The sequence below is a fragment of the Cydia fagiglandana genome, chromosome 4 (assembly GCF_963556715.1).
Source record: "Cydia fagiglandana chromosome 4, ilCydFagi1.1, whole genome shotgun sequence".
Classification (NCBI taxonomy): Eukaryota; Metazoa; Arthropoda; class Insecta; order Lepidoptera; family Tortricidae; genus Cydia; species Cydia fagiglandana.
In genome coordinates, this window is record NC_085935.1 from 3,367,910 (window position 1) to 3,391,293 (window position 23,384).

The window sequence follows — 23,384 nt, forward strand, 5'->3', positions numbered from 1 at the left end:
TATCTAGTCGAAATATTTGACGTGTCTTAAAGTTCTAATCGGGCCGAAATTTAAAAAAACGTTGGCACGAAGGGTTAATCTCTAATAGAAAATTCGATTTTGCGTTTTCTACTGTCTAGTAGTTTGATAGTTGCGTATATAATACAGCAGCATACAATATCTTAAAATGGCATATGAAGGTTTCCTCTAAAGTCCTTGAGCTCTAAAAGAGACGTAGAAACATTTCTACACGTGTCTTGTATCTTGTATTAAACCCAAGGACTTCTTGAAGAATCCTTCAGATGTTAAAAATGAAAGCTTGTGCTGTACCTATTTTAGTGTGGCTTTGACACATTTGTAAAAATATAAAGCGTTGAAATAAATCAATCGATTTTGTATAATTTTATGTTTTATATGTTACAGTTGTATTTATTGTAAGTGAGTTAAATACCAACTAAAGTTAGACCAAGAAAAGACTGCAGCGATTTTGATAGCCCACGCATAATTTCATAGACGTTTAACGTTTAAAATAACACTTGCACTGCGTGGGCTATCAAAACCGCTGCAGACTTTTCTTGGTCTAACTCTAACTACCAACGCATGCATCTGACAGTTACAATTCACACTCGCCGATTGCATTCCAAAATTCCAAATTTGAATTTAAAAATTATTCTACGTTTTAAATAAAAGATACAACGGCATGTGTTTCTCAATATGGTCACAGAATAAATAATAGTACTAGATACAGAAGACTCACTCTCTAACAAAACGCGTCTGTCACGATCAGCACAGATATGGCCGCTAGATGGCGACAGCGCCACGCGCGGCTTATGGCAAGCCCCAAAATTGGGGTCGAACGGATGTACTTTTAACTACTTGTAGCAAAGCGACGAACATCTGACATTGTGATACAAGGTGGGCAGGGCTGACTGAGTCATAATGACAACTCGCTGGACGAGACGAGCCCTTTGTTACGATGTTCACCGAGCTTTGCGGATAATAATAAGTACTGTATGTTTATGTACAGATATTGATACAAATGTTGGATTTTTGGGACCTGGTCATTAGCGTAGAAAATAATGATATCAATAAACAACCAATCCAACACAATATTTATTAGTAATTTCATAGAAATTTTACATTAATTATGACATTACCACACTTTATCCTTGCAACCGCCATGCAAAGTTAGCTTGGTCCGGTCCAACTTAGTAGTCAAACCGGTTACCACTCTTAAGGATAACATCACGTTATCCTCCTTGATGTAAAGAAACTTAATTAACATAGTATTTTCTCCGAATCGGTACCTATAGTTCGTATTTTTAGCATTAGAAAGAACTTGCAAGAAGGTAAGCGATCTTGACATGTCTTTTAATTGAAAAACGCTTTTTAAAAATCAAAAACTATTACTTATGAAAGCAGAAGCAGAATGATCGTATTAGATTCATAATTGTTACATATTTGCCGTAACTTATTTTTAAAATGTGTTTTTCAATTAAAAGACACATCAAGATTGTTTACCTTATTTCTAATGCAAAAAAAAACGAAATATAAAAATCATACACATATGCATAACTACGATGGAAAATACCCGTAGTAAACACTGCACAATTACGATACAGAGTATGAATAGTACGAGCATTTCAACTCGAAGTGAGTCATATTCATATTTAAATTCAACACGTGTGGATTGCAAATCTTTCGTATTAAGTGTCAATTTGTTGATACAATGATAATACATTTTTTGATTTGTTCATACCTATAGTGTCAGGCGTGGCTCACTCCGCGATTTCGTCGCTTTGCTACAGGTAGCTAAAAGTCCATCCGTTCGACCCCAATTTAGGGGTTTGCCATAAGCCGCGCGTGGCGCTGTCGCCACCTAGCGGCCATATCTGTGCTGATCGTGACAGACGCGTTTTGTTAGAGAGTCAGTCTTCTGTAACTAGCTGTACTATTATTTATTCTGTGAGAGTGTTGACTTTTTGGTCTTAAATGCAGTTGTTAATGTTGTTTACTAAAAGTGATTGTATGTATTTCGTTAATTACAACCTTTTTTAGGTACTCTACAAATGACATGAAAATCTTGAAAATTAACGGTAAGTCAGTCGGAAAATCGTAAAATTTTTACATTAATCAATTATTTTAATAATATATATAAGTAATGAATAACAGAAGTTTCTGTCATTATCGACAAAAAATAATCGATTTAGGTAGCGCTTGTTTTTTTTAATAAGTACTTATGTAAATGTTTTATACACATAGGTATCTAATCGTATAAATATATTTCCAACATGCATATTTAAGGTCACTTGAAGCTACGTTAAGTATCCTTGAAGATAATCGTGACAAAAAAAAAATTATCTACAGCAGATTGCCATGTACCCGTAGCACAAAAAACGACGAAGAAACATTCATATTTGGAACGCATGACGTTCAAATTCAGGGCGTGGTTCGCAGGAGCGGAGGCAAGGCGCTAACTGCTTAATAGCTCTAATATATCCTGACCCGCAACGTATTAGAATCTCCCCCCTCCCGCTCCGATCTAATACGAATATTGGGAGGGGAGGGAGATCAGCATATTTTGGTCGGATTTCAGCGCACTGAGTTCTATTTTTAAAACGGTCGCACGCCGGCAACGCGTGGCTTTGTTTTGCTCTACCATGTTTGATTACAACGAACTTGAAGCGTTAAAAACGTAAGAGCGAAACGTAGCACTTTCGTTCTTTTGTTTTAGACTTTATGTCTAAGGTATACAGCTCAAATTTGAATAGATTTTTGAAGCTAGTTATGGTTTTTTGACATGGAAAGTATTTACACATATTTACGCCGTGTCCCCTGAACAATGTCTGTTATCAACTGTAGCACAAACTGTAGCTAGGCGTGTGAGAAGTTCCGTTTATCGCTGGATTAATTAGAGCATTGATAACGAGTGATTAAAATAAACCAAATATTAGTCTGTGGAAAATTTAATTTCCTTCATTGACTGATAACGTTATTACTCATTATCATGTGTTTGGTGCGTGACATTGATATTTAGGGCTCTGGTACTTACATGCCTGCCACTCTAGAGGGCATGGGCACAGTAAAAACAGCTTGATTTACCTACATTGAAAAATCTGACCTTTACCTTGATTTACTTGTCATTACTAAATAATATATCAGAGTCAGAAATATAACAGAAATTCCTAAACAGTGCAGAGTCCAATTGGCAAGGTGCCATTTCTGGCATACAACTCCAAAGTGTTCATACAGTCGTAATAAAATATTAAAAACAACTTTATGATCTGACAAACAAGGTTCATGTTTCAACGACGAAGCTATCTCTATATAATATTTCCTAAAAATCATTAATTTTACATATAAAACCGTTCCTGAACCCGCAAAAGCCCCCAGAGAGGTCCGCAGCCGGTGACGATCCGCCACCGACTGACGAGAGACAAACCAAGAAGCCCCCTTGTAGACTCGCCGCTGATAACGCCGACCAATCACGGTTGACCTCCCGTCCCCCTCCCCTTCACTTTAAAATGGAGCTAATCGAGGGAGTGCCTTACTAAGGTAAAGCTCCAGTTGTGTTGGTCGATAGATAAGTCGCTTGCGCACATGGTAGGATGCGAATGTCAACAGTAGATAAGGTGTCTGCGCCCGTTTATGTAGGTATTTGTAATATGTGTTATGATTATGAAAATTTAAACGAGTTTACGTCAATGCGTGTTTTTCACCTGACTCTCATTAATGTATAGACGTGATAATTGGGGTTGATAAAAACTGCTTTGGCATGAAATAGTATGTAGGTAATGAAATATTATTAAGAATCAAAACTGTCTTTAGGCAATGACAGACTGCCGTATTCGAACTTTAAGATATTCACAAGAGACGACACGTACTAGATCCATTCTAGATACGTTATAGTTTAGATATCAATTAGTTCTCTTTTGCAGCGCAATTCGGGCAACCAATGTCACTTTTACGTTAGATAGAGTAAGATATCTATTAGGGATCATCCATTAATTACGTCACACGTTTAGGGGGAGGGAGGGGGTCAAGAAAATGTGACATATTGTGACATGGGGGAGGGGGGAGACACAAACTTTGTGACGTCACTTTAACTTCATCAGTAACCGAAAATTTATTTAAATTATTTAGTTCGCTGTACATTTAAATAACAAGTTTTTAAAACGAAAATAGTTTTTAATCGTTTAATTTTCTTTCCTAAGCAGTTTTGGGTTATAAAATTACTAATATTTATATCGTCAAAAATATTTTGATAAAATATTAATAATACTTAGGTACTTACTTAATTCTATTTGGCGATTTCGTAGAAAAAATGTGACGTCACACTAGGAGGGGAGGGGTTTGCCAAATGTGACCAAGTGTGACAAGGGGGGGGAGGGGTCAAAAAACCTAGAAATTGGTGTGACGTAATTAATGGATGACCCCTTAGATGTGAATTGGAATAAGTCATATCCTGAGGAAATCGTTCAAGAGTATCTCCAGAATCGCGCAATGTCAAATTTGACAGGTTAGATCTTAAACATATCGTTATCGTATCTTGGTGATGTCTAAAACATATCTAATAGATGTCTGTTTCAAAATCTGAATCGGGCCCTTAGTTGCGCGCAACTGCCAGCTACAGTAGAGTTACTAAGATGCTGGTGGGACTCCTATTTAAGGATTCAAAGAAATAATTAATCACGTAAAATTAAAAGCGTATTAATATTTATTACAAGAATCAACATTCGACAATTCAAGTGACACCTACTTATGTATTCTTGACTTAGCGGCATGCTTCGCAGACGGAGGTAAGCAACCGAAAAAAGTTCGCCACATACTAATGCGTTACGATACGCGTTCTGCATGATATCAAATCTCTCTAAACGGCCTCTACGTGTTGGATCTATATCCCCACGCACGTCTTATAAATGACCGGACTCGAATGACCCGAGAGTTTACACGAAGATACAAAATAATTATTATTATTATATCTAGTTATCTTTATAGTTATACAGGTACAATTCGCACCTATTGTTTGCTTATTTACGGTAAACCCATTTAAAATAAAATAATTTTATTTTAGTGATATTGGCGCCCTCTGGCGTAACCTCTATCGTTCCTTAAACTTCAATGTACCTATTTTGATCGGGAACATTGAGCCTGCGGGTCTACCGCGAACCACGTACGACGTGTTGCCTCCCTGTCACACTTACGTACAAATTTACAAGTGCGACAGAGAGGCAACATGTCGAACGTATTTCGTGGTAGGCCCTCTCCGATATCTCGTCTCGTAAAATGTGTTTACTAGTGCCATTCACGCGTCTGCCGAGTGGGCTTCCCTTAGTACAAAACACACGAATTGCTGAGCAATTATAGATCTTATGTCAAGGTAATAAGGTATGGTAAGTTGCAGTGTTGCAGACAAAGCATTATCATATATTATAGGTGATAGGAGCGTAGTGTTCTACGCCACTTGCACTATTACACTAACCCGGGGTTAACCGGTTAAACCTGGAGCTAGGTACCAGTACATTTTGACACTGGGTTAACGGTTTAACTGCTTAACCCCGCACCGATGGTGCAAGCGGACCTTCCACTAACCCGAGGTCTACCGGTTAAACCTGGAGTTACCATGGTTACCAGTACAATTTGACACTTGGTTGACGGTTTAACCGCTTAATCCCGGGTTAGTATCGCAAGTGGCCGTAAGTCAGTTTGTACCTGGGTACAAAATGTTAAGAAAGTTAAGAATTAAAACTAGTCTCGACAAACATTCTTTAAGAAACTTCGGGACATATTTCAAACATCTCAATAAAGAACAATTTTGTTAAAACACATGTTTTTTTTTCTACATTGGACAGGACTAGGCAACTAAAAGTCTCATTTTTGGTTTGGAAATATATTTTGCAAATTAAGACCTACCATATAAATCTAGGCCGCAGACAAAACATCCTCCAGACTGAGCATAGTCGCGCTACGCCCTCTGCCACGCATACGGTAGTTTAACTCCATGTTCGAGTCGAAAGTGACTAGGTCTAGAGCCTAGTGAATATTATATTCTTTGGTCTAGAGGATTCCTAGTCTAATATGATCTAGGCCTTTCGGCAAGGTGCAGTAGACAGCATTCCCGCGCTGTATCTGTAACGCAAGTCGCAATAGCTATCCTTTGCGAGAAAAAGTTGTCGGCGCGAGAGCCCCCTGTTTCCTATTCGTGTCTTGTTCTATCTTATATATTATATTATCCATTTCTACATAGGTATATGTATCTATGTAGCTTATATTTTAGATGAACATCACCGATTTAGTGATACTTAGATGATATCCGATAAACCAGCGGTCGGCAACCAGCGGCTCGCGGGCCGCATACGGCCCGCGAACCTCTCACTTGCGGCCCGCGAGCCTCCCTGGCTATTTTGTATGTAATATTGACAAATGACAATGTCTGTATAAAGTCATAAATATTAACAAAGTGCGGCCCGCGTCCACTTCGTAAACTGCTATGTGGCCCTTGGCTGCTAAAAGGTTGCCGACCGCAGTCCGATAAACCAAAGTTACTTCCACTTCCACTCCATCTTTACTCCACACTCCAAAAGCTTTGTCAGCCTGAAGGTGACATTAGCCAGTTTAGCCACTTATCACAAAAGGTCACCCTAGCCATATCACGTGGAGCCTATTATCTAACTTTCGCTAAAATTCAACTGTTCCTAACCAAAATTATCCGGAACATACGCACTCAAAAAAAGGTAACGTTTTATGTTGACATCATTTAGTTAAAAAACTTTTAATACAATTTCAACCTTCCGGCTCAAACATTAAGATCACTATTTGCACAAATTATTCGCACATAAGTTGGCCATTTCAGCTAATTTTATGTACGAACTATCTCTACGATAAGCTGAGGGTTATATCGTAATACTTGCACCACTTGGGGGTTATCTAAAGGGCCAACATTATTTACTTATTTTTCACATATTGTTTACTTATTTTATGTTAGGGTTATAATGGCAGCTGCGAAAAGGTTTTTACGTATTCTTTCAATACTTTATAGTTCGTTTTTTTAGCATTAGAAATAAGGTAAACAATCTTGATGTGTCTTTTAATTGAAAAACACATTTTAAAAATAAGTTACGTCAAATATGTAACAATTATGAATCTAATACGATCATTTATATTCTTCTGTCTGCTTTCATAAATGACAGTTACTGATTTTTAATAAGCGTTTTTTAATTGAAAGATATGCTAAAATCGCTTACCTTCTTCCAAGTTCTTTCTAATGCTAAAAAAAACGAACTATAGTCAAATTTTAATTACTTACTTCTCTTCTTCTCCGTCGAATTACTCTTGACAGAGCAGTCGTGGTCACGTTGAACGACGAACGATTCTACGCCAGTTCTCCCTGGCAGATGCTTCTCTGGCACATATGTTAAGTGGGGTGTTGGTAAGGGCTTTTATCTGATCCGTCCAACGCATTGGGGAACGTCCTCTTGACCTACAGCCATTGACCCGTCCCTGGACAACAAGTCTCTCCATGGCCTGCTCTCCACGTCGCGTCACATGTCCGAAGTATCTGAGGATACGAGCTCTGACCGTAGCTGAGAGCCTCTCTTTACCTTGAGTTCTTCAATTATGAAGACGTTTGTACGGTGTTATGTCCAAGATACTCGCAGCATTCGTCTCCAACACCACATTTCGAGTGCGTCGATTATTTGTCTCTCTAGCTCATTCACTGTCCATGTCCCAGCACCATACAGTAATATAAATAAAAATATTATAATATATATAATTAATAGAGTTAGACCAAGAAAAGTCAGAAGAGATCTTGATAGCCCACGCAGTGCAAGTGTTACTTTAAACGTTAAACTTCTATGAAATTATGAAGTATAAATAACACTTGCACTGCGTGGGCTATCAAAATTGCTGCAGACTTTTCCTTTTTATCCTAATATTATACTTCCCACATACTTTAAATAAATAATTGTTCCGAACCCTTTTAGTTTTAGCGGCCTAGAAATAACTACAAAATGCTGATCATTAAGTGGTTCGTCGTTACGCTATTAAAAACAATGGTGAGTAGGTACTTATCAACGAAAAAGTCAATAATAACTTTAATTAAGATGAAATATCCGGATGACCCCACGATGGAGTTTTCGTCATTTAAAATTATTCCACAACTTACATAATAATTTCATAACATATTTCATCTAATATGTTTTAATTTTTAAACGGTTCATTTTTGTAAATGATTTTGTGGATGGCTTATTGTTTGTTTGTAGGATTAGACCAAGAAAAGTCTGCAGCGTTTTTCATAGCCCACGCAGTGCAAGATAAGTACGTCATATTTTCATAGAAGCTTGATGTTTAAAATAACACTTGCACTGCGTGGGCAAACTCGCTGCAGGCTTTTCTTGGTCTAAGTCTAGCGTTGTTTGACTTAGTACTTACATATAACACTTTTAGTAGTAACCAAAGAATATAATACAGTAATAAGTAGGACTAATAGGAGAAGAACGATAAATTCCATACAAAAAAATAAATGTCCCTTTCAAAAGTTCGTTTAAACTACAGCGCTCTGATGCACATGTATCGGCGGCCGATCGTAAGATCAGGCATATCGTGAAATTCCTAGGCATATCGTGAAACGTGAAAATCTTTGACTCGTTCCCTGAGTCGACGGAGCCCCGCTATGCGGGGCTCCTATTTCTGGGCAGTTTGCCCTTCGGGCATCTGAAGCAACCTAACGAACCTATCCTACCTATATGTGACGTCCCACGGGTAAAGGTACCTTATGGCGGTTGGCACTTACGCTATTATTAACGCCGCTTCAATATTATTGCGGCGCTATTTGACGTAAGCGCCAGCCGCAATAACCCACCTTTTGTCGTGGAACGTCACATATATATTGGTTTAATGTGACTATCGTCAAAACATTACACAGGAACATTACGATCTGCCTGATCTTACGATCGGCCGCCGACATATATATACATTGCCAAAGCAAGTGCGACTATCTACCGTTCTCGTCGGTACGTTTCCTTGTGCATAGTAGGTTCTGCCATTTTGTGGGCTACATCGGAATAAATAAACGGCAGGGTCATTCCAGGTGATTTCAACAAATCGAGTGTGTCGTATGATTTTTGATTTGAATAAAAAAAATTGAGGATATACTTCATGGTGGCAGAAGTGCTGAACCACCACCAGTTTCTTTTTTTATCTTTTAATTTCCAAGTTTTGCCCATTCGAAGTTAACAGTGGGGTTAAATTCCTGCTTGTACAAAATCAGACCTAACTTTTTTTCTATAAAAGGTAACGAAATAATTATTACTTTTTTTGTTTAGGTAAGAAATGTGAATATTATACTGTATGACAAAATGTATCTGAATTAACTACAAAAAAAATGGTGACCACCCGAAGTGTATACCTAATTGGTCAATTATTGCAATTTTAAATTGGTTCTTGTGCCAACCCTGGTGCATATCAAATATTACTTTTTCTGAAATATAAAGTACTTGCCGTGTTCATCTTGTAAAATTAATATAATTGTGTTAGATCAATTACTTCTAATAGAAAAATATAAGTGAAAATTGAGAAATTCGAAAAATACTCGTGTTTGACTCTAAAAAAATCCATGTGGAAGATAAAATAAAAATTTGATTTTAGTCAGCAAATATAGCTGATATCTTCGTTAATTAGATTTAGAAAAAAAAATTTGTTATTTTGCCTATTTTTTTATGTGCCCACATTTACGCCTCGCGCCAAAAATCTGACGGCTCCTATGCTGTCCCCTATAGGTCATGCACGGGTCCTATACCAACCGCGTCAAGGCCCCAGCAGTAATGTCACAACAGTAATGCAGCTGCAGTAGACATCCGAATGTTACCCACAGACAAAACATCCTCCAGCCTGCCCCTTCTGCCACGCATACGGTAATTTTACTCCATGTTCGAGTCGAAAATGCCTTTGTGTGACGACCGTGTCTTTGAACGGACCAATCACGGCACGGGAACTTCGCTCACCTCGTCCCGCGCACCCCCTCATTTTTGGCATCATCGGTTGCATGAAATAATTGCTCTAAACTCAGTCTAGAGTATTCCTAGTCAATGATGTCACCTTTACTGTTTTTACTACTGCAGCACCGATACGCGGGAGAAGTCACTGATTCAAATTTCATGTCCTATAAAATCATTCAATTCATCACTTTGCTAATTCTCAGGTTGTTCAATCAATTCTTGTCTAAACGCCACTTGCACTATTCCACTAACCCGGGGTTAAGCGTTTAAACCATTAACCCAGTGTCAAATTGTACTGGCAACCACAGGCTTTACAGAGCTTTTAGGCCCCATTCGCACGACAGCTTTTTCATCGCACGTTAAAAAAGCGTTTGCATGACACAAATGGATAACCACGTAATTCACACGACAGCGGTGGCGCTTTTTATCAAGCGTTGTTGGATTTTCGACTTTAAGTCTTGGTCATTAAATCGAATTTAGAGTGTGGACAGATTCAAGCGCTTTTAAAAAAGCTGTCGTGCGAATGGGGGCTTAGAGTTACATCAAGCAACCCACAATTTCGATAGTGCTCGCATCGGCCCATTAGCTCAGTTGGTTAGAGCGTCGTGCTAATAACGCGAAGGTCGCGGGTTCGATCCCCTCATGGGCCACGACTCTTTTTGCTTTTTTTAATACCTACTCCTTTCTTAATATTTCTTTCTAACCATCCTACGATATCTAATGATTCTACATCCTGAATCCTACATCCGATACCGGATCGGGCAAATATGTAAACGCTCTTATAAAACATTTGGTTAGAAGTAAGTCAATCTCAATAAATTAAAAAAAAAAGTCATTATGTAACATGAGTTTTAAAGTCGTTTAGGCTATTTCGACTCCAATGTATAGTAATCGTAATGATAAGTTATCGACTTTGTTGTGGGGGGTTAGTTCAGGTGGGGGTCAGAGATAAGGACCGGTTCGAGTCGGTTCATATCTGGCGAGACCCTCAGTGGGTCATTTGGAAGTGCAGCATGCAATGTTTAGAAGGCTGGAGTTAGGTTCCGACTACACATTGAACCACCCCACAGTAAGACCGTTTTAGAATAGAAAATAATATAATAGAAGAAATGTATTTAAAATAACTGATTTGCAAGACGGAAGTGATCCCATAAGTGTTCCGTAAACAACGTTTTGTACGGAACACTAAAAAACGCTTAAATGTAACGTAAGTATTACATGAGACATAGAGAACCAGCTTATCATTAAGCGTCACTGAAAAGTTCTCTACTCAGCTTAATGCCAAGATACCACCTAAGGATCTCGACGGGTCTTCCGTGGAAACACTTCCAAGAGAGCGCAACTACACGCTAAAGTACAATTTTTTTTACAATAAGTAAATTTAAAAAGCCTACACTACCTATCCAATTAAAAACTACATTATAAACAATAAAATTTTCCACATTGTCCTATCCGATACCGGATGTATTCGTAGGATCCTACATCGCCGTCCGCGTCCCTGCTTCAGCGGCACTCATTATGCCTACACATACCGGGTGTGGCCTGTAATATGAGCAAAAAAATTAACTGTAGGCTGTTACTCCTAATACTGACCAACATTTGTTCAGCGACTTTTAAAAATAACTTGTGGTTTGATTTTTAATACACTTTAAAGTTTAAAAGACGCAATGTATTGCGAATTTTGTTATGTTTAAGGCTTGACAAGCAACGTCAATCACAATGATATGGCGTGGCGATGGCGTCCATTGAAGATAATATTTATTTTGTATGAAAAATAGCGAGTGTAAATACTTTTTTAAAGTTGTTGAACAAAAGTGTCACCGATTGAGGAGTACAATCTGTTTTAATTATTTGCTCGTGTTACAGGCCACACCCGGTATATTTATTTATTTATTTAAATTTTATTGCACAAAAGAAAACTTATCGTACAAAAGGCGGACTTAATGCCAAAAGCATATGCACTCATACTAAAATTAAGTAGGTATTAAGAGACTACCTCAGTTCCTTTGTGTTAAGGAAAAAACCGCAGTATCCATAAACTGCTAAAAAAAATTATGAGGTGTTGGACAACGTCACGCTGACGTCATGAGGGTGTATCGGGGGCAACGCCCTTTGCTGCCAGGGTAAAGTAAACTGCACACTCATGTTACTATTTTCGGGTTGAATTTCTTACAATTTTCTATCATTTGGGTCAAAAACGTTCGGGAAAACCGGCGTTTTTCTGTGGACATTTATTTAATCGTATGGCTACAAACTGGTTGGATGGGTATGGACTTGGTATGGACATTACTACTATGGACATTACAAAAGTCAACCTTTTGGATACATTTTTGGCTTTAAACGCATGGTTTGATTCTACTCGGTAAACCGAGCTACTTTTATTGGTGGACCAACCCCGAAATCGCGAAAAATTATTGCCGTTTGGGCTGATCAAATAATTATGTTTTTTTGGGGTTCCGTACCCAAAGGGTAAAACGGGACCCTATTACTAAGACTTCGCTGCCCGTCCGTTTGTCCGTCCGTCCGTCCGTCTGTCACCAAGCTGTATCTCACGAACCGTGATAGCTAGACAGTTGAAATTTTCACAGATGATGTATTTCTGTTGCCGCTATAACAACAAATATTAAAAACAGAATAAAATAAAGATTTAAGTGGGGCTCCCATACAACAAACGTGATTTTTGACCAAAGTTAAGCAACGTCGGGCGGGGTCAGTACTTGGATGGGTGACCGGTTTTTTTTTTGCCGTTTTTTGCATTATGGTACGGAAACCCTTCGTGCGCGAGTCCGACTCGCACTTGCCCGGTTTTTAATTTAAAAGCCTAAGAATTTTGCGGTTTCGTGGTTGGTCCCATAGTAAAAGTGGCTCGGTTTGGCAAGTAGAATCGAGCCCTGCATTACAATGTATTTGTCGCACCACATTCAAATTATCTGCTCTCTCCAAAGGTTGACCGGTAGAAAATTCCTCATGGCATTAAGTTTGCTTCTTTGTGCAATAAAGAAAATTTTTTAACGAGTCTATAAGGTGTCCAATCCTCCCGATTAACTGCGACACCCGTCCAGTTGCTGTGAAATACAGATAGTAATAAAATTAATAAATAAACAAAAATCAAACGCAAAAATTGTATGCAGTAAAATCATCATCAAAGCATCTCTAAAAAGTAACTCTTCTGAAAAAGAATCATAATGCTCTAAAAGTTTTTATTCCGTCATTTTAGCTAACATTCCAGGAATAAAAGCCAGATGTTTTAACGATTTTGTTATTGTAACTAGGTGAATAGGTAATTTCTATTTATATAATGTGTAAAATAAAGGTTGATATAGAATGTCGGCCAACGGATAAAATTAACCACGTTGACCGTCGTCGATAGCCACGATTTAGAATTTTTCCATTAACAAGTCCTCAATTAGTTTGATTTTAATACCGTAAATCGAAATTTCTTTATCTGGCTCTCTATCGATCGAATAGGCAAGAATCAGAGAGGCAGAAACAGAACTTTAGATGGTCGTGTTTCACGGTAGGCTATGTGATGCCCTATAGCTCTACTATCAGTTGGCAGAGTATTTTTCACTTACTTTCAGTGAATAAACGTGCCGTGAGTCACGTTTTACGTTTCTTTACGGTCTTATGTACCTAACTTCACTCCACTCCAAACGATGCTGTCCCTTTCTAAGTATACTAAAAAACAGAGCAAGAGTTATCGGAGTTTTATACAGCGCCTCTAGGATTCACCTAAAGAACTAAATAACAAAATTGACACATTTTCTCACGTCTACGTAATTTACTATCTATGCATCTCGCTCTCGCATATTAGTGCAAGCGAGATGCACAGAAAGTAATGTTACATATACTGATGGCAGCCGTGAATATGGAGGGTAGAGGTAAGGAGAATCCTTTATGACTTTATGAGAAAACTCCTTTATGGGAGAATATTTGCAAAAACTGGGCACGCTGTCAGCTATTATAATTTTTCTAAATCTCTCCAGAGTAGCGAAAAAAAGAAAAACCATAAACCTAGTTTTTCATTGTATCAATACCGTACTAAAAATCATGGGGAATGGAAGATACTCGTATTTACAAGTGGAAAAACGTTTTCTCTTTTTGTATGGACGATTACGTAGTATACTTCCCTCTTAAGGTTTTTGACGGACACTTTTTCATTATTAATTACATGGAGATTGTATTCCTTACCTCTACCATCCACTAAGAGCATTTAGAAGGGAGATGTCATCGCTGTCATTTTCTTTACAAAACAGTCTGCCGATTTTTGCGGGGGAGGGGACGTCAAATGTATTGCTATTTCTACATGATTTGTACGTAACGTACAAATAGCCATGTCAGTCCATACAAAAGTTTGCACAATTGTGCAAGTTTTTCGGCAGAGGGGTAAGTAATAATGTCAGGAAAAAAATAAAGAGTATACCTACGAGACTACTACGACTATGATATTTGATTTATTCGGTTGTCAATATAAAACAAATGTAGGTGTTCTTTCTTCTCGTATGAGACGGCATTACTATGTAGTCTTGCTTGAGATTAATAAACATTACCAATATGGTGTTAAAACAAGCTTTTCTTTCCTGCTTGGAACCCTAATCCTAAATCCTAACAGTAAGCACTCAATGGCCACTCCAGTTATTAAATGCTCTAAGACCAGTTTTGTCACTTTGTTACTGACTCAACCTTCATTCTACAATTTTTTAAAGATTTGACGTTGCCATAGTTACGAAAATAATAAACACATCAATGTTAGTAAGCAATGTATAAATTAAAATATAATTGTATTCAAGACAAAAATTGCAAAATATGATAATTACGTAAACATCATTAATAATCGAGTTAAAATTATGACATTGCGTGTTAAAAAATAGGAAGCAAAGTATACGGCGCGATTATACAGGCTACTTTTGGCTACATATTTATTACCTATGATGAAAATAATACACACATGAGAAGAAATCTCAAAATATTATAATAGGTATGTATTATAATGGTCCGCTTCAGTCCGCATCATGACAGCGGCCGTCTCCTACTGCTAAGTAACATTATCTAATAGAGTGTCCGGAAAGAGAAAAGTCGTGAAATTTAGGGGAGCCCATACATTATACCTACGACTCTTCTCTTTCCGCGCAGACCCTACGTATGACCTTAATAGCGATTTTAATTTTATAGTACCTATATGATCTCGAGTATATTTCAGTGCCAAGCGCCCCATTTCCAATACAAAATGAACCCACGCAGCGGGTTTTTGGCAATAAATGTGTTTAAATCTTATTTTAATTTTCAGATTCAGAATCACCAGCAAAAGTTTTTGAAGAAAGTTTTATATTTCCTGTTACCAAGTTGACATGAAAAACGATTACCTAGGTACCAAACACAATAATTTGAACAACGGAAAATAAAATAATACTTACTTAGTAAAGAAAAATAAATAAACCCACAGAACATTTGTATGTTTTATTTTATTTAAGATAATAATGCTTAATAAAATACGTAGCAATTCTTGTGTAAATATTATAATAGGTCTTGCGGTATGTCTTATTCTTACTATGTGTTATGTGCACCCAGCAACAAAAACAGAACATGTCTATGTACCGCTCCTTGTATTGAGCCTTAATTCTTAATACATATGTAACTTCTACATGCATACATGATGCAATCCGGGTTTTCATGGAAATGTTGTTTTCAATCAGCTTCTTGCCTAAAACCAAAAACTGCTCTTAAGCAATGTGATTTTCGCAAATGTAGCAGTAGAAATAGGAAAATATGATGTCAAGTATAACTCATTACCTTTGTACTAAATCAGCCTTTTATCGAACTATTAATTGATTTATCCCTTAAAGTTTTGCTTGAAGTTCACATACTGTTATAAATTTATACATATTACGTTGAAAATTGCATTGATATTCGTGAAAAATCTGCGTATTTGTTGTGTTTACAAGTTGACAGAAATGTCACGTTGGAAACGCACGTATTTTTCCATAACATCTGTCACGTTTACTCGCGTAAAGTATTTACGCAGAATAATTCTGGCTCAGTTTTCATTATATAATTAGAAAGAGAGCGTTTTAGGTGTGAAGTTAGGCAAGTATGGAAAACTCGCGTAAAAACGTTTGTAACTCATGGTACAAATTGAAATTTTTAGTTCTTTACGTGACCGGTAGAGGCACTGTACAATTACTCCATACATTTTCCTTAACTTTCTCACTATCTTCACTTCTCACTGTCATTCACGGAACTCATAGTAGAGCTACTAGTGATGCCCTCTACACGGAGTTTTGCGTAATATTCCCTATACACCATGTCCCACTGTTAAAAAATTTTTTTGGCTAAAGATGGACTAAAGTAGAATAATATCAAACGGAGTCTTGCTTTCTTGCTTGCTTGCTTTCACTTAGCTAATAATCTATTATAATGTAGATTAGGTTAAGTTAGTCCATATAAATTTTATTTAATAATAAACAGTTTATTTTTTTCTTTGCGCGGCATTCATAGACTAGGAATCCTCTAGACGGAGTTTAGAACAATTATTTCATGCAACCGAAGCTGCCAAAAATGCGGGGGTGCGCAGGACGAGGTGAGCGAAGTCCCGTGCCGTGATTGGTCCGTTCAAACGACGAACGAGTTCACGGACGTCACACAAAGACACTTTTCGACTCGAACATGGAGTAAAATTACCGTATGCGTGGCAGCGGGTGTAGCGCGACTATGCTCAGTCTAGAGGATGTTTTGTCTGTGGCGGCATTGCAATATTTGACGTTAGCAACATGCGCGCTGAATTGTTGAGTCGCTTGTCGCTAGTTATTCTATCTCGTTATATAGCTAGTTATTATATTCTAGTTTCTAGAATCGATACAGGTGCTCATTAGCCACTTGAAACGCCAGCTATCAGCAAGGTCCCGGGTGTGGTCTGATAAGGGCCGCTCCCACTATCCTTTGGTTATTTAAAAAATAACGTCACGTGCTGACCTTCGCGGGGCCTTTGGTGACGGTCATGTGATAACTTATGTAACTTATGTTTTTATGGCACACACAAAAAATACGGCATGATTAATTTATATTTCGTTTCAAATTAAAAATTTTCAGTAAAAATGGTGAGTGACGCTAAATTGATCTGCGGACGGATCAAATACATTTTAGAAAAAGACCCCTTAAACAAAACAATAGAAGCTAACGATCCAAGTATATACAGGGTGTTTGGTACATCGTTTGCCAAATTAAAACGGCAGATAGGTTGAGTCATTTGCTATCTTTTCAGGCTTGGAAATTTTTAATATGGTGCAAAAAAAATTTTTCACTTCTATGACAGTATTTCGTAAATTTCAAATTTTTACTCGCAGTAGTAAAAAAATCCATGGCCAATTATGTTTTTCTAGGCATGAGAAGATAGCAAATGACTCAAGCTATCTGCCGTTTTAATTTGACAAACGATGTACCAAACAACCTGTATACTTATAGTTCGTTTTTTTTAGCATTAGAAAGAACTTCGCAGAAGTAAGCTTGTGGTTCCAAATCCGGCACTTTTAGCAGTAATAATTTGAAGTAAATTATATGTATTGACCGTGCTACATTAGATAATTCAATAATAATTAACAATAAAAGAGCCTGATAAAAACTGTACGCTTACTTCTGTGGAGTTCTTTCTAATGCTAAAAAAAACGAACTATAAGGATGACTCGCCTTAGACCGGGCCGTGTCCGACCCGGAGCTTCCGGCGCATCGTTTTCTATGGAAAGCATCACGTGATCGCCTGTCATGTCATAGAGAAGTAAGCACCAGAAACTCCGGCCCGGACACGGCTCGGTCTAACGTGAGTCTCCAACAGGTAGATGTTTATGGTTAGGTGGCATCATGGCATGGTTAGCTTTTGATTCTCGTAACTTTACAATGTCTATAGATAGGACCCTAACGAACTAAGGATACTATAAAATGTGTAGCAGGAGGCAAAACTAGGCTAGACTCACACCTACTTTGTTCAATATGAAGTCTAAAAAATTGTTATAATTTGGATATCAAATGGTTAAACAGCTTATGTGTTCAAAATATCTGCACTAAGGTCCGGATTTCGAAACAATAAATAAATAAATATATTAGGACATTCTTACACAGATTGACTAAGTCCCACAGTAAGCTCAAGAAGGCTTGTGTTGTGGGTACTCAGACAACGATATATATTATATATAAACAATAAAGTCCAAAAGTGTAGCCAATACGATAAAATCAAAAAGACAACCAATACTGCCACTATTAGTTTAGAACCATAGTTAACCGTACCAAGGTTGGTTTTTATTGAATTATTTCTATGCTATTGATGGGTTTTTGTTGTCATCTAACGAAATCCAGAAAACATTGAAGTGTAATTTATGTATGCATTAGTATATGCAATTACAAAGCATATGAACTCATATTTCAAATTCATTTGTGTATCAGAACACAATTCGCACGGTTTTCCATCACGCTCGCTGCGCGTGCGACGATTTTGAATACTACGTCACTGATCATAACAGATAGCGATAGCTTATCATGTACAACACAAATTACTTGTATCATATGATAAGACTTCATCAATTCCTTCATGTTTTGCTGAATGATTTGGCAACTGTAATCGAGATATTACTAGTTATATTCTGAAACAAAATTACAACGAGAACTCAGTGCATTTTTCCGTGACAAAAAGTAAAGAGTTGGAAGCGCCCACCGAGGGCACACCCTTCCCCCCCCCCCCCCCTACAGAAATATCACGGTTCATGACATACAGCCTGGTGACAGACAAACGGACAGACGGACAGTGGAGTCTTACACGCGTATTCGGGAAACGAGATAATCACAAGTTCTAGAAACGATATAGAGATCAACTATAGATTTACATTAGATATCGACTTAGATGTGACTTGGATATCTAAGTCATAACTTGTCGAATTCGTTCAAGAGGGCCTCCAGAATCGCGGAAACGTCAAATTTGACATATCTATCTTACAAATATCTTTAAATTATCCATATCGTAACTTGTTGAGGTCTAGTCTCGGAGTAATTAACAACGGAGACGCCATGTCTAAAATTTTCGGTACAAAATAGTCTGCCGTTTTTTGCGGGGGAGGGGCACATCAAATGTATAGGTACGTCATGTCAGATAAACGTCAGTCCATACATATGGTTGACATGTGGTTGACCATTGGCCGCCTATTTTCGACAGAGGGGAACGCCTGTTAATGGCGGCTCCATTGTTAATTACTCCGAGGGTCTAGTAGAGATCTAATACATTTTCAGAATAGAGCCGTTAGTAATCGGTCCCGTTTTTTACCCTTTGGGTACGGAACCCTAAAAACCATCCTATTAATGTCTCCAAGGTCCACACTATCTCTTCCAAATTTCATCAAATATAAATACTCGTATTGCTTAAATGTTCACGCCAAGTTACATGGTTTGTACTACTCTTTCGGCCCGATTGGAACTTTAAGATACGTCAATTAATAACTATATGGATAAGGGGTGCGTATCGATGGCTATAAACATTTTTATTATAATATCAGTTGCAATAACGCTTATTTAGTATAATTATTAAATGATATAACAACACTTAATATATTTTCATATGATATAAATTATCATTTTATATAAAGATTAATTGATCTAATAACATTTAGCATAACATTCTTCAAGTATAATGCATATTTTCTATACTGAATTTATGATATAAAGTTATTTCATCTAAAGTAGAATTGTTGATATAATGTATTAGATATATAATTCCACATTTACTATTACACACTACAAAAAACGACTATTTCTACATATAACGAACTGCTATTTATAACTAGGTAGGTAAAGTTAAGAACTGCGACCCCTACACAAAACCAACCGCTACCAGAATACTAGGTTAGGTTAGGTTAAGAACTGCGACCCCTGCACTAAACGAACCGCTACCAGAAAAGTAGGTTAGGTTAGGTTAGAATTGCGTCCATTATACACAAAACAAACCACTACCTAATCTGCGTTAAACATTTACATATGTCGTCATAAAAATACCTTTACTATAATACATATTATACCGAATAATGCTTATATAATAATACTTGTATAATAAATGAGCATTATTTCACATGATCGTTATAATAAATGAGTGTTATATCAAAAGATAATTATACAAAGTCATATGAAACATTTTAATAATATACCAAATGTATATTATACAAAATGAGTTATCATATTTTCTGTAATTATATTAAATGTTGTTATATCTAAAGAAAATATATTAATTATTTTTATATCGATCATTACACACCCATGGATAAAATGTGTCAGTGTCAAATGTGACGTTTCTCCAAAAAAAACGTCTCTTTTGACACTGACACATCTAATCCATATCGTTTCTAGATCTATTTATTAACGTATCTTAAAGTTCGAATCGGACAGTTTAAATCTTGTACATTCTAAGCCTTGTGAAGCCGATTCGTAGGCGGCGTAGCCCGGCTACGGCTCTACAGAAGCTCTACGAGACAGGGTAAATCAGTTTTTGGGTTCCATACTAAAACATGTATTACGTATTACCGCAGTAAGTATAGGTATAAGGAACATATTGCAATTATATTAATAATCTTTCTTCTTTATCTAACTACGAGCTACAGCTACTATTAATATGACAGATTATTATTTATTTATTTAGTTTATTTAAAGTCTCTGAAATTATGACGTATAAATAACACTTGCTGTTGAATGTAGTAATGTTTAATTTTTATAGTTGCCCAATTTCACGGTAGATGTCGCTGTTCTGTCGGCTACTTCACGCTTTTAAGATTTTTCCACCGACCCGTATATAGTCAATTTGGTTTCGGAATAAATGAGTACTTAGTTGTCAAGAAAGTAGTTGTCAAGAAAGTGTATCATTACAAAAGGTAGGAAGTGCAGTGCAAGTGTAGTCAGTGAACACTTGCACTGTGTTCTATCAAAATCATTGCAGACTTATCTTCGTTTATTGAGGTTTGCAATAAAAAGTACCTATAGCATTGTATCGATGGCGTCAAGGTCTAATTCTAGGTAAACATTATGCGTAGACCGAAGGGCGAGCAAGGTGTACGTGACACGAGTCGCGCGCTCTGCGCGCACGCAGCTCGCCGTCTATCAGTCTACCTATACCAGATAATGACGGTCTGGTAACCAACCAAACCAAAGAAAATAGTTTGCCAATGACATTAATTTGTATTTGATATTTGTATTTGTTATAGGCTATAATATTTATTGAATAACAATGACGATTTGGAGGGGATTCTAATTTAGGATATTTACATGTAAATATCTCATCCTGAAAACACACCAGGAAAACCCACAATAAGATAGTCCGCTGGTCTGGTTAAGATCGCAGGGAGCCGAGTGATAACGGCAGAGGCAGCGCACGAGCAATCATTGTGGAGATCCCTGGGGGAAGCCTATGTCCAGCAGTGGACGTCTTTCGACTGATAAGTAGATATGATGATTATGATATATACCGGGTGTGGCCTGTAACATGAGCAAAAAATTAAACTGTAGGCTCTACTCCTCATACTGACCAACATTTGTTCAGCGACTTTTAAAAATAACTTGTGGTCTGATTTTTAATACACTTTAAAGTTTATTCTAAGACGCAATGTATTACGAATTTTGTTATGTTTAAGGCGTGACAAGCAACGTCAATCAGAATGATATGGCGTGGCGATGGCGTCCATTGAAGATAATATTTATTTTGTATGAAAAATAGGGAGTCTAAATGCTTCATAATTTTTAAAAGTTGTTGAACAAACGTGTCACGGTTTGAGGACTACAATCTATGTTTTAATTCTTTGCTCGTGTTACAGGCCACACCCGGTATATATGATGAGACTGATGAGGATATTGATGATCTATAATCTAAGCAATTAAAAACTTCGCAGTATTTTTAAAGCACATGCATTACCAATTTACCACTGTGTTATCTTATCCACATATTTATTAACACGATATTTACCAACATTGTGTTTATTTGCAGCTCATTTGTCACCATTTCGTCAGCCGATGACGGATCGGTCGGCGTGACGAAATCGCTTCCGTAAAATGACGCGTATTACTCGTATCGGACAATGATTATACTTGCCTCGGTTTTGCACAATACTGTTAAAAAAATATATATATACAGGGTGTCCCAGAATTCGACGTCAAGCCGTAAACGGATGATAGACCAAGTCATAACAGTTATCATAAAAATACAAAAAAAAATCAAAAAAAAAGGTGTGGTTTTTTTAGTGAATTTTTAAAGTGACCATAATTTTTAAAAAACATGAGTTGGATTTTTTTTTGTATTTTTATGATAACTGTTATGACTTGGTCTATCATCCGTTTACGGCTTGACGTCGAATTCTGGAACACCCTGTATTTAATATGTCTGGTACAGTCACGGACTTTAAATTGTTTAGTTAAATTGAATAGCCGGTTTAGGGTTTACTTTACATTGGACAGTCATACCGTTAGTATTGACAGCCATATTAGCTTGACCCTTGAATGGTCCAACAATTAAAGTAAGAAGAAGAAGAAAGCATTTATTAGCACAATAACATAACCTTAAAACTAAGAATAATTACACAAAATGAAAAGTTACGCTAAATGGTCCTCAGTCAGCTATAGTTCGTTTTTTTTAGCATTAGAAAGAACTCCACAGAAGTAAGCGTACAGTTTTTATCAGGCTCTTTTATTGTTAATTATTATTGAATTATCTAATGTAGCACGGTCAATACATATAATTTACTTCAAATTATTACTGCTAAAAGTGCCGGATTTGGAACCACAAGCTTACTTCTGCGAAGTTCTTTCTAATGCTAAAAATAACGAACTATAGGTGTCACGGTATGAGCCACGTGGCACATACCGCGACGCTGAGCGGCTACCGCGAAAACCGAAATTCACAAATTGCGGGGATCTTTCTCTTTTACTCCAATGAAGGCGTAATTAGAGTGACAGAGAAAAATCCCCGCAATTTGCGAACTTCGATTTTCGCGGTTATAGCCCAGATTTTTAGTAAGGCCCAGTGGATGGACTAGGTGGCACTCAGTAAAGGGCACAATTACAAAAATAAAGGAAAGCTCAAATAAAATTAAAATAACATTCTAATTACGTAAAACTTTATATATACTTGGCCAAGCAGATCTTGTCAGTAGAAAAAGGCGGCAAAGTTGAAAAATGTAGGCGCGAAGGGATATCGTCCCATAGAAAATTTGAATTTCGCGCCTTTTTTACTGACATTATTCGCTTGACCAGCTATAACTTATTTCTGCATTATAGGCACCAGAATTCATTATTTGGACGTGTTTAGGCCTATCCTGTATTTTGTTTAACTAGATACGCTCATGTTTATAATAGATCGGGCGTGAAGACGGCCTGGCGCCTTCGAAAAGTCTAGACGTT

General features: G+C 37.2%; 1 non-coding gene across 1 annotated transcript; it reads left to right on the plus strand.

Annotated features, from left to right (window-relative positions):
- Window positions 1-10,553: 10,553 nt before the first annotated feature.
- Window positions 10,554-10,627, plus strand: Trnai-aau (transfer RNA isoleucine (anticodon AAU)). Its single transcript has one exon. It is a non-coding gene; the product is annotated as a tRNA-Ile (tRNA).
- Window positions 10,628-23,384: the final 12,757 nt, after the last annotated feature.